Genomic DNA, 9,549 nt, shown 5'->3' with positions numbered 1-9,549 from the left:
GAAAGAGTTCTTCAAGCTATAGTGAACGGATGCTAATTACTAACATGAAAATGGAAAACCCACTGGTAAAGGTGAGTATACAGTTAAATTCTAAAACTGCAATACTGGGTATGAAAATGCAGCTGGATTAAAGGAATAGGCAGTGACTACGGCTGGACTAAGCAGGTCACCTGCAGATATAGAGATGGGTTGGCAAGGAGGGAAATCACTCTGAAGACTGAGAGACAAAAGGCATGACAAACAAACCAAAAACCCAGATGGTATTTCATGCATGGGGTTTGCAAGGAAGGAGATAACTGTCACTACTCACACGCCCTCTCTAACAGTCCATGTGGTATAGTGTGCCCTCATTTTCAGGGAGGGTACTGTCTTTACAGAGACCACTCCAGATATGAACATAGCAAGCCACTGAAACAGGAAGAAGCAGATCTAACTGCAAAGTTATCCCTTGCTGCTTCCTGGAAGCATTCCCTGCTTGCTTTCATCAGTTGGACCAACTGTTGAAATGAATATGGGCAAGGCTGAGTCAAGAAATTCAAATTTTGCAACTGTTGGAGCTGGTTCAGAAGACTGAGTGAACACCATCGAGTTTGTTCCAGGGCAGCCCTACTGTGGCCGGACTGCCCCTTCCTCCACTGAAGCCCCCCTGCAGGGCTCAGTGACCAAAGAAGACTTGGAGAAGGAGCAAAGTACAGTGGAGACCAAGAAGCAGCTCTTGCCCTATGCCTCAGTGGGGGATTGCCACTACGGGGAGAACTGTGCATATCTGCATGGAAATGCGTGTGATATGTGTGAGCTGCAGGTCCTCCATTCCATGGATGCTGCCCAGAGGTCACAGCATATAAAATCCTGCATCGAGGCCTGCAATGAGAAGGATATGGAGCTCTTGTTCGTGGTGTAGCGCAGCAAGGACATGGTGTGTGGCATCTGCATGGAGGTAGTCTACAAGAAAGCCAACCCCAGAGAGCACTGCATTGGGATCCTCTCCAACCACAACCACACCTACTGTCTCAAGTGTATTTGCAAGTGGAGGAGTGCTAAGCAATTTGAGAGCAAGATCGTTAAAGTCCTGCCCAGAATGCTGGATCACATCTAACTTTGTCATTTCAGGTGAGTGCTGGGTGGAGGAGAAAGAAGAGAAGCAGAAACTCATTCAGAAATATAGGAGGCAATGAGCCACAAGGCAGGCAGGTATTTTGATGAAGGCCGTGGGAGTTCCCATTTGGAGGGAACTGTTTTTACAAACTTGTGTACCCTGATGGCCGTAGAGAGGAGTCACAGAGACAGAAAGTGGGAACAGCAAGCAGACACCCGGCCCAACAAAGGAACCACTTCTGGGAGCTCATCGAGGAACAAGAGAACGGTAACCCTTTTGACAACGAAGAGGAGGTTGTCACCTTTGAGCTAGGCAAGGTGTTGCTCATGCTTTTAGCTGCAGGTGGGGACGACGACCTGACAGATTCTGAAGAGGAGCAGGACTTGTTTCACAATGAGCTGGAAGATTTTTATGACTTGGATCTGTAGCAGCTCAGCGGGGTGCATGAACCCGTCTGCCGAGCCTCAGATGGCAGTGGGCCTCCAGGGTGGTGGCCATGCCTGGGGCCGCTCTCCTAGGCAGGCCTCTCAGCTCCAGGTGCTGTAGTAGTCATTTTTCCCAACTCCTCACCTTTCCCCAAGGAGTATATTGTTTTCTCTGTTTAAAAAAGTCACAAAAATAAATCTGAAAGTTAGTTTTTTTGTAACATGAATTCAACTGTCTAGACAGTTAGTGTAGGTTTGTCCCATCATGTTTTCCACCAGATCCACACAATTCGAGGGCAGTGTTTCTAGATTTCCAGGACTCATTGTTGAGGACTCCCCTGCTTTGGGGGTCCAGGAATCGGGGTGATGGGTGAAGGATCTGAACTGTAACAAAGAGCCACCTTCTGCTCTAAACTTGGGAGGTGGGTACTTGGTTTCTGATGAAACCTGCACATCTGTATTTTCTACCTGGTCCCTGTCCTGTCTTCTATCCCCCACCCCACCACGGTGCACTCATCCTGTGGTTTTAGTCTCTTGTTTCATTGCACACAAGTAATACTACTGAGTAACCAGAACCAGGTGTGAATGTATTTGAGATTTTTACTGTGTCTAGAGTTACAGAAAAATTGTAAAAGAACACATATAAAAGACAGGAGTGGAAGAAAATAATGCAGAGTTGGAAACTGACTCCCAAGGCTGATGGACTTGGGATGTGCGAGTGTGACTGCGTGACAAGCTTCCCATTCCAGCACAGGCGCAGTGTTTGAAGCCTTAGCGAAAAATCTCGGTTTAGTGGTTTCTGCCTCATGGGGCAAATAGATCTTAAAAGACAAAGCAGTTTATTGGTAGCTGTTAATAGAACAGAGGTAACTCTGTCTGTATAAATAGAGAAATGGGCTTAGCCATAGAAGTGCAAAACTCTCTGGTTATCCCGTGTATTAATACAACCTAGGGCTTGGGTCCACAGTTGTGTTTAATGTTGTATGATCTCCAAGACTTCCCAGTCCAGGCACTTCCTGACAAACCTTTGAACTCATCTGAGGGTTTTTGTCAGATTTTTGTGTTCCTTTTTTGTGGATATTTACCTCATTCCATCCCCAAGCTTTTCTGCTACACAGTGTGATTCAAATCTATGTTCTAAGGTGTTTCCTGTAGTGGAGTCATTGGTTGGCAGTATAGCAAGTCAGGCTTTTCCACTAAAAGGGGAAACAGAGGGTGCTAATCCACAAGATAAGCTAATGTTAAACTGTTAGAAGAATCCATCGGTCAGAAATTTTAGCTTTGCGTTTTGTTGCTCTCTTTCCCAAAAATAACTTTGAGGTGCCCCGGCTGTGTCCATCTACGCTCTGATGCCTCAGATATCACTCATTCTTTGCATGTTAAGAAAAAAAAATAAAAACAGTAATTGCTACAGAGGTCTTTGTATTTTGCAGCTACCCTTTTGTAAGAGGCACTTTTCCCAAATAAAACAATTTCTAACCCCACCCCCCTGCCCAAAAAAAGGAAAGGAACAGAGAAAAACAAGCTACAATAACACTTTGAAAGAGGAGTGGATAATTCAGTTTAAGACAGAGTGGACCTCAGAGCAAAGAAAGAAAATTATTAGTTTAGACAGAGGGATTACAATGGCAAAAGGGGTCAATTCTTCCAGAAGACATGACAGTATTTAAGTTCAGTTCAATCGCTCAGTTGTGTCTAACTCTTTGTGACCCTACGGACTGCAGCACACCAGGAGGCCTCCCTGTCCATCACCAACACACAGAACTTGCTCAAACTCAGGTTCATTGAGTCGATGGTGCCATCCAACCATCTCATCCTCTGTCTTACTCTCCTCCTCCTGCCTTTAATCTTTCCCAGTGTCACAGTCTTTTCCAATGAGTCAGTTCACATCAGGTGGCCAAAGTATTGGAGCTTCAGCTTCACCATCTGTCCTTTCAAAGAATATTCAGGACAGATTTCCTTTAGGGTTGACTGGCTTGATCTCCTTGCAGTACAAGGGACTCTCAAGAGTCTTCAACACCAAAGTTCAAGAGTATCAATTCTTTGGTGCTCAGCTTTCTTTATAGTCCAACTCTCACATCCATACATGACTACTGGGAAAACCATAGCTTTGGCTAGACAGACCTTTGTTGGTAAAGTAATATCTCTGCTTTTTAATATGCTGTCTATGTTGGTCATAGCTTTTCTTCCAAGGAGCAAGTGTCTTTTAATTTCATGGCTGCAGTCACCATCTGCAGTGATTTTGGAGTCCAAGAAAATAATGTCTGTCTCTGTTTCCACTGTCTCCCCATCTATTTGCCATGAAGTGATAGGACCAGGTGCCATGATCTTTGTTTTTTGAATGTTCAGTTTTAAGCCAACTTTTTCACTCTCTTCTTTCACTTTCATCAAGAGGATCTTTAGTTCCTGTTCACTTTCTGCCATAAGGGTGGTGTCATCTGCATATCGAAGGTTACTGATATTTCTCCCAGCAATCTTGATTCCAGCTTGTGCTTCATCCAGCCCGGGATTTCACATGATGTACTCTGCATATAAGTTAAATAAGCAGGGTGACAATACACAGCCTTGACGTACTCCTTTCCCAATTTGGAACCAGTCTATTGTTCCATGTCCAGTTCTAACTGTGGCTTCCTGACCTATGTACAGATTTCTCAGGAGGCAGGTCAGGTGGTCTGGTATTCCCATCTCTTCCAGAATTTTCCAGTTTGTTGTGATCCACACAGTCAAAGGCTTTGGCATAGTCAATAAAGCAGAAGTACATGTTTTTCTTCTGGAATTTTCTTGCTTTTTCTATGATCAAAGGGATGTTGGCAACTTGATCGCTGGTTCCTCTGCCTTTTCTAAACCCAGCTCAAACATCTAGAAGTTCATAGTTCACATACTGTTGAAGCCTGTCCTGGGGAATTTTGAGCATTACTTTGCTAGCGTGTGAGATGAGTGCAATTGTGCGGTAGTTTGAACATTCTTTGACACTGCCCTTCTTTGAGATTGGAATGAAAACTGAACTTTTCCAGTCCTGTGGCCACTATTGAGTTTTCCAAATTTGCTGGCATATTGAGTGCAGCACTTTCACAGCATCATCTTTTAGGATTTGAAACAGCTCAACTGGAATTCTATCACCTCCATTAGCTTTGTTCAGAGTGATACTTCCTAAGGCCCACTTGACTTCACATTCCAGGATGTCTGGCTCTGGGTGAGTGATCACACCATCATGGTTATCTGGGTCATGAAGATCTTTTTTGTATAGTTCTTCTGTGTATTCTTGCCACCTCTTCTTAATATCTTCTGCTTCTGTTAGGTCCATACCAATTCTGTCCTTTACTGAGCCCATCTTTGCATGAAATATTCCCTTGGTATCTCTAATTTTCTTGAAGAGATCTCTAGTCTTTCCCATTCTATTATTTTCCTCTATTTCTTTGCACTGATCACTGAGGAAGACTTTCTCATCTCTCCTTGCTATTATTTGGAACTCTGCATTCAAATGGGCATATCTTTCCTTTTCTCCTTTGCCTTTAGCTTCTCTTCTTTTCTCAGCTATTTGTAAGGCCTCCTCAGACAGCCTCTGCATTTCTTTTGAGGGGGATGGTTTTGATCACTGCCTCCTGTACAATGTATGAACCTCTGTCCATAGTTCTTCAGGCACTCTGTCTATAAGATCTAATCCCTTGATCTATTTGTCACTTCCACTGTATAATTGTAAGGGATTTGATTTAGGTCATACCTGAATGGTCTAGTGGTTTTCCCTACTTTCTTCAATTTAAGTCTGAATTTGGCAATAAGGAGTTCATGATCTGAGCCACAGTCAGCTCCCAGTCTTGTTTTTGCTGACTGTGTAGAGCTTCTCCATCTTTGGCTGCAAAGAATATAATCAATCTGATTATATTTAATCAATCTGGTGATGTCCATGTGTAGAGTCTTCTCTTGTGCTGTTGGAAGAAGGTGTTTGCTATGACCAGTGTGTTCTCTTGGCAAAACTCTTAGCCTTTGCCCTGCTTCATTTTGTACTCCAAGGCCGAATTTGCCTGTTACTCCAGGTATCTCTTGACTTCCTACTTTTGCATTGCAGTCCCCTATAATGAAAAGGGCATCTTTTTTGAGTGTTAGTTCTAGAAGGTCTTATAGGTCTTCATAGAACTGTTCAATTTCAGCTTCTTCAGTATTAGTGGTTGGGGCATAGACTTGGATGACTATGATATTGAATGGTTTGCTTTGGACACAAGCAGAGATCATTTTGTTATTTTTGAGACCTCACCCAAGTACTACATTTCAGACTCTTGTTGACTAAGAGGGCTACTCCATTTCTTCTAAGGGTTTCTTGCCCACAGTAGTAGACATAATGATCATCTGAATTAAATTTGCCCATTCCAGTCCATTTTAGTTCACTGATTCCTAAAATGTCCATGTTCACTCTTGCCATCTCCTGTTTGACCACTTCTAATTTACCTTGATTTATGGACCTATCATTCCAGGTTCCTATGCAATATTGGTCTCTATAGCATTGGATTTTACTTCCATCACTAGTCACATCCATAACTGGGTGTTGTTTTTGCTAGGCTCCGTCCCTTCATTCTTTTTGGATTTATTTATCCATTCTTCTGCAGTAGCATGTTGGGCACCTACTGACCTGGAGAGATCATCTTTCAGTGTCCTATCTTTTTGCCTTTTCATACTGTTCACAGGGTCCTCAAGGCAAGAATACTTTAGTGGTTTGCCATTCGCTTCTCCAGTGGACCACATTTTGTCAGAACCCTCCACCATGACCCATCCATCTTAGCTGGCCGTACATGGCACGGCTCATAGTTTCATTGAGTAGACAAGGCTGTGATCCATGTGATCAGTTTGATTAGTCTTCTGTGATTGTGGTTTTCATTCTGTCCACCCAGTGACAGATAAGGATAAGAGGCTTGTAGAAGCTTCCTGATGGGAAAGACTGACTGTGGGGGAAACTGGATCTTGTTCTTATGGGTGGAGCCATGCTCAGTAAATCTTTAATCCAATTTTCTGTTGATGGGCAGGGCTCTGTTCCCTCCCTGTTGTTTGACCTGAGGCCAAACTATGGTGGAGGTAATGAAGATAATGGTGACCTCCTTCAAATGGTCCCACATATGCACTGCCACGCTCAGTGCCCCCAACCCTGCAGCAGGCCACCGCCAACCCACACCTCTGCCAGAGACTCCTGGGCACTCACAGGCAAGTCTGAGTCAGTCTCTTGTGGGATCACTGCTCCTTTCTCCTGGGACCTGGTGCACACAAGGTTTTTTTTTTGTGCCTTCCAAGTGTCTGTTTCCCCAGTCCTGTGTAAGTTCTCTAAGTTCTGTAATCAAATCCCACTGGCCTCCAAAGTCAAATTCTCTGGGAGTTTTCAGTCCCTTTGCCAGATCCCCAGGTTGGGAAATCTGTTGTGGGTCCTAGAACTTTCTTAACAGTGCGAGAATTTCTTTGGTATAATTATTCTGCAGTTTGTGGGCCGTCTGCTCAGCGACTCTATGGTGGGGTTAATAACAGCCTCATCCAAGAGGGCTTATGCCACAGGCTATGTGACCCAGGTAGCTGCACCCAGAGCCCCTGCCTCTATGTCAGGCCACTGCTGATCCATACCTACACAGGAGACTCAAACACAGATCTGCCTCAGTCTCTGTGGGGTCTCTGGGTCCTGATATGCACAAGGTTTTGTTTGAAGCCAATCATGGCGCCTTTGTTTGTGTCTGACTCTTTACCATCCCTTGGACTGTAGCCCATCAGGTTCCTCTATCTGTGGAATTTTCCAGGCAAGAATACTGGAGTAGGTTGCCATTCCCTTCTCCAGAGGATCTTCCTGACTCAGGGATCAAACCCAGGTCTCCTGCATTGCAGGCAGATTCTTTACCATCTGAGCCACTAGGGAAGTCCTTGACAATATTTAATGTGTGTGTATTCAAAAGAAAGTGCCCAAATCCGTGAGGCTAGAACTGCAAGAAGAAACAGGTGAATCCACTTTTACAGGCCATAGAATTTAACTCCCTGCTAGCAGACAGAAAATGAGGAAGGATCTGCATGGCACCATACATAAACTGGGCCAAACTGACATATAAAATACCTCATCCAACAACAGCATCATAAACATTCTTCTCAAGTTCACATGGGACATTCACCAATACATACCACATTCTGGGCCATAAAACTTACCTTAACAGATTTAAAAGAATATATATCATACAAAGTGTGCTCTCGGACCATAATGGAACTAAAGGTCAATAACAGAATGAAAATCCCCAAATATTTGGAAATTAAACAACACACTCCTAAATAACAGAACAATTTCAACAGAAATTCAAATAAATTTTGAACTAAATCAGACTGAAACCACAGTCTATCAAAATTTGTGGGATGTAATGTCAGAAGTGCTTAGAGGAAAATTTATAACATTGAATGCATACATTAGCAGAGAAGAAAGATCTAAACTCAGTAACTGAAGCTTTCACCTTAGGAAACTATACAAATCAGAAGAGATTCAATGCAAACTTAAGTGGAAGAAAATAAATTTTTAAAATCAGAGCAGAAATGAATGAAATTGAAAACAAGAAAATAATGAAGATATCAATAAAAGCAGAAGCTGTCTCTTTGTAAAGGTGAATAAGAGGAATAGACCTCTAGCCAAGTTAACCAAGAAAAAAGAGAAGACATAAATTAGTAGTATCAAAAATGAAAGAGCTATCATTACTACTGACTTGATGGACATTAAAATGATAATAACATTACATATAACTCTATATCCACAAATTTGGTAGCTTAAAGGACATAGACTGAGTTCTTAAAAGATATAATCTACCAAACTCACACAGGAAAAATAGATAATCTGAGCGTTTTCAACATAGAAAGCTCCAGGTCCAGATGGGTTCACTGGTAAATTCTACCAAATATTTAAGAATCTATACAAACTACTATGTGGGAAATAGTACAAGGATATATTCTACAACACAGGGAATAGGGGGATACAGCCAGCATTATAATAACTATCAATAGAACATAAACTTTAAAAACTGTGAACCACTTACTGCACATCTATAATTTAAATAATATTGAACATCAACCATGCATCAGTTTTTTAATAAATTAAATAAAACTTAAGAATCATTCCAATGGGGCAGGGGCTGTATGATACTATAATGGTCGATCCATGACATCATGCACTTGTCACAAATCTATAGAATGTACAACACAAAGAGTGAACCCCGGTGGAAACTTATGGCCTTCCCTTAGTAACGTGTCAGCGCTGGGCCATCACTTTAACAAACGCAGCTCACCTGTGCCAAGTGTTAACCGGGGCCCCTGAGGGACTGTGAACGGTACCTGTGGGAAATAGCTCTACTTTCTGCCCGATTTTCCAAAAACTTAAAACCACTATTAAAAATAGTCTATTAATTTCTCCTTTTAAAACTGGAAATGTGACCAAGTCCCGTCTGAACAGTAACCAGATGACCAAATACAGTATTTATTCCATGGGGCAAGGCCCAACAGGTGACGCCAGCTCTCTGCAGGGTAACCAGGTAGCTTGGGCTCCAAGTGGCCCCCTACCAGGTGACAGGCCAAGGGCACCCCTGCCCCCCCAAAGGGGCCCCAAGACAGCAGCATCTGCAGGCCTGGCAGTTGCTGGGATTTCAGGTTCAGCTTCCTTCTAGACAGGGGCTGGGAGGCAGCCAGTACCAAGCCCACAGGAGGCTGTGCAGGGGATGGGATCCGAGGGGAGACTTACTGACCACCCTACTGGCTTCCTCCCAGCGACTTCTGCTCCCACCCGCCTCAGCGTACACAGCTGCTCCGCCTTCTCTAAAAGGAGGGGAATGACTCACCTTCTCCTGCTCCCGTGCCTCTCACGCTCAGCAGTGATGCGTCCATCCTTCCGTCTTGCAGAGAAAGCAGCGCTGAGGCAGGGCAGCGGCATCCCCCGGCCCCTCACTCAGGAGCAGAGCAGCACCTCACGCACCCCGGCTTCGTCCCCTGAGCTGACAGCGAGGATGCTGTCCGTCTTCCCGCCGCGAGCAGTGACCC

General features: G+C 43.8%; 1 pseudogene; it reads left to right on the top strand.

Moving 5' to 3' along the window:
• Positions 1–267: 267 nt before the first annotated feature.
• Positions 268–1,524, top strand: LOC136162887 (E3 ubiquitin-protein ligase makorin-1 pseudogene; annotated as a pseudogene).
• The last annotated feature ends 8,025 nt before the right edge of the window (positions 1,525–9,549 follow it).

The sequence above is a fragment of the Muntiacus reevesi genome, chromosome 3 (assembly GCF_963930625.1).
Source record: "Muntiacus reevesi chromosome 3, mMunRee1.1, whole genome shotgun sequence".
NCBI classification, from domain to species: Eukaryota; Metazoa; Chordata; class Mammalia; order Artiodactyla; family Cervidae; genus Muntiacus; species Muntiacus reevesi.
Note: the sequence above shows the minus strand (reverse complement) of the source record. Positions and strands in the feature narration are given on the sequence as shown.